Source organism: Cucurbita moschata, unplaced genomic scaffold (assembly GCF_002738365.1).
Source record: "Cucurbita moschata cultivar Rifu unplaced genomic scaffold, Cmos_1.0 Cmo_Scf00055, whole genome shotgun sequence".
In the NCBI taxonomy this organism is placed as follows: Eukaryota; Viridiplantae; Streptophyta; class Magnoliopsida; order Cucurbitales; family Cucurbitaceae; genus Cucurbita; species Cucurbita moschata.
The window spans coordinates 1,335,693-1,344,213 of record NW_019268571.1 but is presented as its reverse complement, the minus strand read 5'-3'; positions in this window follow the sequence as shown (position 1 = coordinate 1,344,213).

Below are 8,521 nucleotides of genomic sequence, written 5' to 3'. Positions count from 1 at the left end.
CAAGGAGGACACGTTTTAAAAACCTTGAGTAGAAGCCCAAAGTGAAACTATAAAGACTCGTTTTACCCTACTAGGCTTAAAATAAGAAACTTTATGGAAGTTTCAAATTTCTTCCAAGTATTTATTTAAAGAAATTAGTTGACATTTTTAGCTTATTGGATAAGGACTAAATTAAAAGTACTAAAAAAAATGTATATTTAATAAATCATTTAAATTCTTAATTGTGTTATCCATTGGCATATTTATTAGAATGAAATACTATTGTGATAGTGGAAATATTTTTAAGCTTATTTTATGTACTTCTTTCCGTAGGGTGAGGTTTAGGAATAATTTTGATCATTTTGTTTGCATTTTATTATCATCCATGATATAAAAAATTTATATAAATGTAAGGTTATTAGTGTAATCTTAAAAAGTACGTGGTTGACATGGAAAAGATCACGTTAAAGTAATAATCTAAAAGATTTATAGAGTATGGATGAGATTGAATGTCTTATCGTGATAATATTATTGATATGACCTATTTTATAATTCATACAAATGATTTTTATCGAAATTGTTTTAGTGAAAACATGTGAGTGAGGGTATCTCATACAATGTGTAATAACCAAAAATTTTGAAATAAAAATAAAAAACTTGGATTGTCTCACGTTGCTTAAAGCTTAGAAGTGGGTGTTAACCTCTGCTATAAAAGAGAGTTCCCTCACTTCATTTTAGAATCCCACTTCAACCGTTCGAGCCAGTTGGAGACTACACTTTCTGACGGCTCAAGGCTAGCATTTTGGCTGGTCCGGCTTGGGTTTGATACACTCGAACCCTATCCTCCTACTTTCAATTCTTCGGAAGCGTTTAAGGTTAGTACACTATCTTTTAGCTAGTTTAAATTTTTGTAGTCAAGTTTAAAGTATTTATGCATAATTAGGTTAAGCTAATTTAAATTACTACATTTTACCTCGTTAAATTTTTTGGAGTCAAATTTAAAGTATTTATGCATAATTAGGCTAAGCTAGATTAAATTACTCACTTTTTCCTAGTTAAAACTTTTGGAATGAAGTTTAAAGTATTTATGCATAATTAGACTAAGCATGAAATACAACCCCGGCATACGCATGAAAGATATGATAAATAATACGATAAACAATTTGAGAAATGATATGACAAATGATATGATATGAAGGAAGGCACTAGCAGGGTTGTATATAATGATAATGAAAATGGAAAAATGTTGAGGACCTCATGCATTATTGTGTGCTCATGCATCGAGGGATGCCCCTTATCCTTCATGATAGTATGGATGCATACACTATAAGGCAGGAGAATGATCATTATATTTATCATAATGCTGTCGTGATGTTCGCTATTTCCAACAGGTGTTCGACATCAACAGCTATCAGAGAAAACTCAACTGACTAGAAATTGGTCCATAAGGTGTGCGAACCGACTGGTGGGTCCATACTCGCACGTGTTGTTAGGATCGATATCAGTCGTTAGCTCTGATACCAGTTGTTAGGGTCGCACAACAACGCACACGCTCGATCTAGATGAACACCAAGAATAGGATAGAGACAATTGCAAGGAGAACTCTGGCTAAAAGGATTTTTCTTTTTATTGATGACTTCAGGTATGTACAACAAGAGAGAGTACAAAGAATAGAAAAGTACATCTACAAAGCTCTACCGGACCAGATATATATATATGGTATAGTTTACTATATATAGCTTTACCAGATTTAGCCATCTACTATATATAACTATTTACCATATATAGCTTAACCGGATATAGTTTTACCATATATAGCTTTACTATATATAGCTTTACCAAATATAGCTTTACCGGATATAACCGTTTACAAAGCTATAAATAAGTATCAGGCTCCATAGCCTAACAATTCTCCCACTTGGAGACTAATCTAGTCAACCAAGAATTTCACTCTCAAACGACCATGAGCATCTTCACTGCACCATACCAATTGAGGTTTTGCACAACCTCAATATTCCAACATCAACACATTTTGTCAACATGTTTGCTGGATTCTTTGCACCCTCTATCCTCTCAAAATACATCACCATCTTCAACCAACCTCCGAGTGAAATGGTATCGCCTTCTGTGTTTTAAATGATAGACTGGGTTCCTCGCCAACAGCATGAGTCTCAGGAGTTTCTTGAGTATCTGCTACATCACTATGTGAATCTTTTAGCAACTCAACCTCAACTCCCACTTGCTTCACCTCTGATTTCTCAACAAGAGTCTCAGGAGTTTCATGAGTATCTGCTACAACATCACTCTGTGAATCTTTGAGCAACTTAACCTCAACTCCCACTTGCTCCACCTCTGGTTTCTCAGCAAGAGTCTTTCGGCCCATGCAACCTCCTCTGGAGCTTCAGCGACGCTTCCGGGCGATGCAACCCCCTCTGGAGCTTCAGCGACGCTTCCGGACGACGCAACCCCCTCTGGAGCTTCAGTGATGACACAACCCTCCTCTGGAGTTTCAGCGACGCTTCCGGACAACGCAACCCCCTCTAGAGCTTCAGCGATGCTTCCGAACGACGTAACCCCCTCTCTAAAGCTTCAGCGACGCTTCCGGACGATGCAACCCCCTCTGGAGCTTCAGCGACGCTTCCGGATGACGCAACCCCCTCTGGAGCTTTAGCGACGCTTCCGGACGACGCAACCCCCTCTGGAGCTTCAGCGACGCTTCCGGACGACGCAACCTCCTCTAGAGTTTCAGCGATGCTAACGATCGAGGGAGCTCCCTCTGGTACTTTTCTTCAATTCTCTAACAGTCTTTGTGAAGCTAACTCGTTTATGTTTGCTCATAACGCAGTTCTCACAAGGACTTATAACAATCTCCGCATCAAAATACACCTTGTTCATAGCCAACGGTTTTTCGTACATATTCGACAGTGTCTTCAACAGACCTGACGTTGTCTTCTCCTTGATAATGTTGAACGCCACGTTTCTGGATAGCGTCAACCGGATCAGGCCCAAGGCTTGTCGATCCTTGAGCTTCCACTTTTCCGTGTTCATGGTATCCGGCTTCACCCCCAACAGAGGTTCTTGAAGATCTTTCTGGTACAGATAATCTTCAATCTGCATCTTCCAGAAACCGAAATCGGATCCATCGAACTTCTCAATTCCAATCTTTGAACTTTCCATCTTCACAGATCATGGTGAATTTCGCCTAGCTCTGACTTTAGCCTGGCTCTGACTTCTGCCTGGCTCTGATCTTCCGTCTGGCTCTGATACCAGTTGTTAGAATCGATATCAGTCGTTAGCTCTGATACCAGTTGTTAGGATCGCACAACAATGCACACGCTCGATCTAGATGAACACAAAGAACAGGATAGAGACAATTGCAAGGACAACTCTAGCTAAAATGATTTTTCTTTTTATTGATGACTTCAGGTATGTACAACAAGAGAGAGTACAGAGAATAGAAAAGTACATCTACAAAGCTCTACCGGACCAGATATATATATGGTATAGTTTACTATATATAGCTTTACCAGATTTAACCATCTACTATATATAACTATTTACCATATATAGCTTTACCGGATATAGCTTTACCAAATATAGCTTTACCGGATATAACCGTTTACCAAGCTATAAATAAGTATCAGGCTCCATAGCCTAACACGTGTGGACCGTGTGAAGGAAAATTAAGCACACATCCAAGTTGCATGTTAGGATAGCCACCGTAGGAAAATAGACTGTTATGATAGGTTCCATTCATGAAGTTGTATATGTTTGCATTTAACCCCTATACGGGTTTGCTCACTAAGTATTTCTTAAAATACTCTTAAGTCACGTTCTACTATATTTTCAGGTTAACACAAGGCATCCCTATATGGTTGACAAAGACATTCTAATTGGAGACCATGACACATGTACATGTACCTAATCATACAATAATGTTATTCTATTATTGGTTCATATTATAATACTAAAGAAGGACAAAAAGAAAACTCATTAGGGTACCTCACGTTGAATATATAATTGTAAACGTAACTTCATTTTTCAGTTCTTCCTTGGCAGAAGTCTTGTCATCTTCTTCCTTGTCAAAACTCATGTAAGGAAAAAGAAGTGTGAAGATAATTGAGATCTGTAAAGTGGCTCCTCGACTGTCGGAGGAGTCGTGCCACGGTTGTGCCATCGTCTCTTCCTCTCACCTTCTTCGACCTTTCGTTGCTGAGGTTTTATCCAACCCAACGTCTTTTCTTCTACGAGTTACCGTCTCATGATATCTCCTAACAAAATTATTCCAAAGCTAAAAAGCACTCTCACTCTTTGCCATTATCTTCCTCTGGCTGGTAACCTTGTCTAGCTTCCATAGTCTAAGCTTCTGACCATCGATATTTTCTACGGGGACGGTGTTTCTCTGACGGTAGCAAAGTTAGAGCTGACTTTTACCATGTAACGACCCTAATATTTTACCTATTTAATATAAGGTCATTACTATACTTTGAAATGCGGAATATACATTTAATAGACCCTATTCATAAATGTTGTTCGTACCCACCTTTTTATTACCTCAAAAAAAAAAAAAAAAAAAACATTACAAGGGAAAAAGGGAAACATTATTGAAAGAAAGGAAAAGCAACAAAACCAAGAATGAATAGTTTATTCTACCCTAAGGTTTATTATGCAAATAGATTTCATCCTATTCTAACCTATACTAGAAATGGAAAAAAAAAACAACCAACTACCCTATGCATGTGCCACGATCCTGAGGTGTCCGATGCCATCGTCGTTGTCACATGGGTGCCTTGCCCTTATCTGCAAAAGTAAAGTAGCACGAGGCTTGAGTATTTCTAGAATACTCAGTAAGTGACCCTCTATCGGGGTTATGCGACAAACACATGCAATGAAATGATGGGATCTATCGTTTCGTTTCATTTCGTTTCGTTTTCCCTAAGGTGTAATCCTAACAGGTAATCGTGGACGTGTACCATATACTCTACACGCAGCCCATACGTGCGAGTATGGGCTCACCAGCTAGTTCGCACACTGCTGGGCCACTGTCCCTAGCCGGTGGACATGCTCTGGGGGCCCACCGGGACCTGTTAAAACTAAAACCGTCACGGCAGTGCTATGTAGGGCATAACGATCGTTATCCTGCCATTTGGATGTACGCGTCCTTACCCTCGTGATGGGATAGGGGTATCCCCCCAAATCCATGAACACACAATATGCATGAGGTCCCACTAGTCCTACAGTCATCATTTAATGAGCATAACCCCGTGTCACGTTTTCATGCTTACATGTCATTCTCATTCTCATTTCGTTACATATCATACATGTTCCTAGCGGGGTTATGTATCATGCAATTTACCGTATTTCATGTCATGTAATTCATTCAATCACATTCCCATACTCATACAACAAGCCATAATCGTACATGGGTCACACATCGTCACATGCATTCATATCACATCCACTAAGCAGCATAAATAATATATATTCACGTTCACACGATTTCGTACTTAAGCACATTAAGCTAGCATACAATTTAATGGCACGAGCATAACCACGGGCACATGCCAACATACAACAATTAATGCGTAACCTACAACGGGTGAGCCACTTACTTGGTAGGCCTTAGCCGAAGTACTCCATAGAATATAACGTAAGCTCCTAGCTCATCGTGGACGTTCTACGCTTCCGTTGGTGGTTGGTTCCTATTGGTTCATGCATCACTTCCATTAGTATTCCACAAATAATAATAAATTCCCAACTAGAATTTGTGAAATACGACCTTAAAATGTTCCCTTTTACCTTAAACAGGGCCGAAACCAGGTCCAGAAGGGTCGAAGCGGTGTCAAACGGGCTGGACACAGGTTTCTCGAGCTGAATAAGCCGCCGGAGCCGAGGAACCACCACCGACCCGATAAAGCCACCTGAGCCGAGAGGAGCCACGTTGTAGACGTGACACGTGGCACAATCAGAGAGCGACGCGTGTGCAGGCGTCTCGGGTCGAGGCGCAGGTTAACAGGTCGCTCGCGGGTCTCGGGTCGAACGTGGGTGATGGGCCACGCGGTGATGGGCTGGCTCGCGGGTGAAGGCCGGGTGTTTGGGCTGCGGGTAACGTGGGTTCTGGGCTGACCGAAGGGACGAGGTTCGGTTCGGGTTTCTGAATCTGGATCTCGGGTCGGACTTTGTCATCTTCGCCCGACTGCCTGCGCGATTTTCTGGCGATCTCTCTCTCTCCTCGACAACGTCGTCTTGACGTCCTTTTCCGCCTTTTTTTCCCCCGTTCCCAAGCTTATCCTTCACCCTAACCCCGTTTTTGGTACAAATTTCATTGGTAAGGGCCTCGCACTCCTAGATCTGGAGAAGCTCGAGAGTCCGCCGTTCCGTCTTCCTTGCCGACGGTGTTTAGCGTACGCGATTCATCTAAAACCTACTCCTGATGTATGTAAAGGGTTCTGGAATTACTTTTGTGGTGTGAAATGGGGGTTTTCGACGTTGATTCGTACGGTTCGGCTTCGCCGGAGATCAGTCGGTTTTCTGTTCTCTCTCCTTTTTCCTCACCGCTTTTGTTTCTTTGCAGGTTCTTTTAGGGTGGCTGAAGGTCGGGGACGCAATTTGTGGCATCCCAGCCCTCAGCCGCCCTTTGTGGGTCGTGTGCGTCGCCAGAGTTTTCGGCTCTGCCGACGACCATCATTTTTTTTTCGATTCCGTTACATTACCTACCCCTAAAAGGGACTTTCGTCCTCAAAAGTCTCGAACTCGTGGATCAACTCGGGATATTTTTCCTTTATTTCCTCCTCTCGTTCCCATGTAGCTTCCTTGACTTGGTGGTTACGCCACAATACCTTAACGAAACCTATACTCCTATTACGTAAGGCTTTCACCTCTCGTGCTAGAATTTTAATCGGTTTCTCCTGGTAACTTAAATTTTCCTCAATTTCGAGAGGTTTGTAGTCTATTACGTGCGTCGGGCCTGGAATGTATTTCCTTAACATGGACACATGAAATACATCGTGTACGCTTGAAAGTGAAGGTGGTAAAGCTAGTTTGTAAGCTACCGGACCTAATCTTTCTAAAATTTCGAACGGTCCAATGAATCGGGGGCTGAGCTTCCCTTGCGTCCGAATCTTAGGATACCTTTCATGGGGGCTACTTTTAGGAACACTGGGTCCCCCTCTTCGAACTCTAAATTCCTACGCCTAACGTCGGCGTAGCTCTTTTGCCTACTCTGCGCGGTACGCATTCTTACTCGAATTTTCTAGATTGCCTCGTTGGTGACATGGACCAGCTCGGGTCCTACCAGTTTTCGTTCTCCTACTTCGTCCCAACACAATGGGGATCTACATCGTTTTCCATACAGCGCTTCAAAGGGTGTCATCCCGATGGTTGCTTGGAAGCTGTTATCGTAAGAGAATTCCATTAAGTGCAGTTTGGTGTCCCAACTCCCTATGAAATCCATAACGCATGCCCGAAGCATGTCTTCCAGAATTTGGTTTAATCGTTCTGTTTGGCCATCCGTTTGTGGGTGGAAGGCGGTGCTAAAGTCGAGGCGGGTACCCATCGCTTTTTGGAGTCCGCACCAAAAGGCCGACGTATAGTAATAAAAAGGCAGGTGCGAACAACATTTATGAATAGGGTCCATTAAATGTATATTTCGCATTTCAAAATATAGTAATGACCTTAGATTAAATAGGTAAAATATTAGGGTCATTACAAATGGTATCAGAGCCAGTCACCGGACGATGTGCTGGCCTTCTCGCTGTTCTCCGAAGGGGGGTAGACACGAGGCGGTGTGCCAGTAAGGACGCTGGGCCCCAAAGGGGGGTGGATTTGGGGGCGATCCCACATCGATTGGATAAAGGAACGAGTGCCAGCGAGGACGCTGGGCCCCCCGCAGGGGGGTGGATTGTGATGTCCCACATTGGTTGGGGAGGAGAACAAATCACCCTTTATAAGGGTGTGGAAACCTTCCTCTAGCAGACGCGTTTTAAATCCTTGAGGGGAAGCCCGAAAGGGAAAGCCCAAAGAGGACAATATCTGCTATTGTGGGTCGTGTGCGAGCGAAAACTCCGGCGTTTTCGGCTCTGCCGACGACAATCAGTTTTTTTTCTGGTTCTGTTACATACCAAATTTCCGGCAATGGGTTCTGATAAGTGCCAACAATGCTGGATTTTGCAAAGTTAGAGATCCTTCTAGAATCCTTGCAAACTTTCACAAAGAAAGCTAACTTAACCAATTGATTCTAGCCAAGAGTTGGTTAGAAGATGAATAACTCTTGTATCAAACTTGTAATCTATGATGGTCACTCTTAGATTCTAAGATGAATCACTCCAGAATTAGCTTGATCAAAACTCATTCAATGAATCGGTTTAAACATCAAACCTAAAGCAATGTTTGAAAAAGAATAATACCAAAAAGGTATCAAGAAAACATAAAGGTTTTGTTTGTATTCAACCATGATTCTCAAACATGAATATTACATGCCCTCAAATAGGCCAAAAAGATAACCCAAATATAATAAAGTTCATCTACCAACCACATACTACAA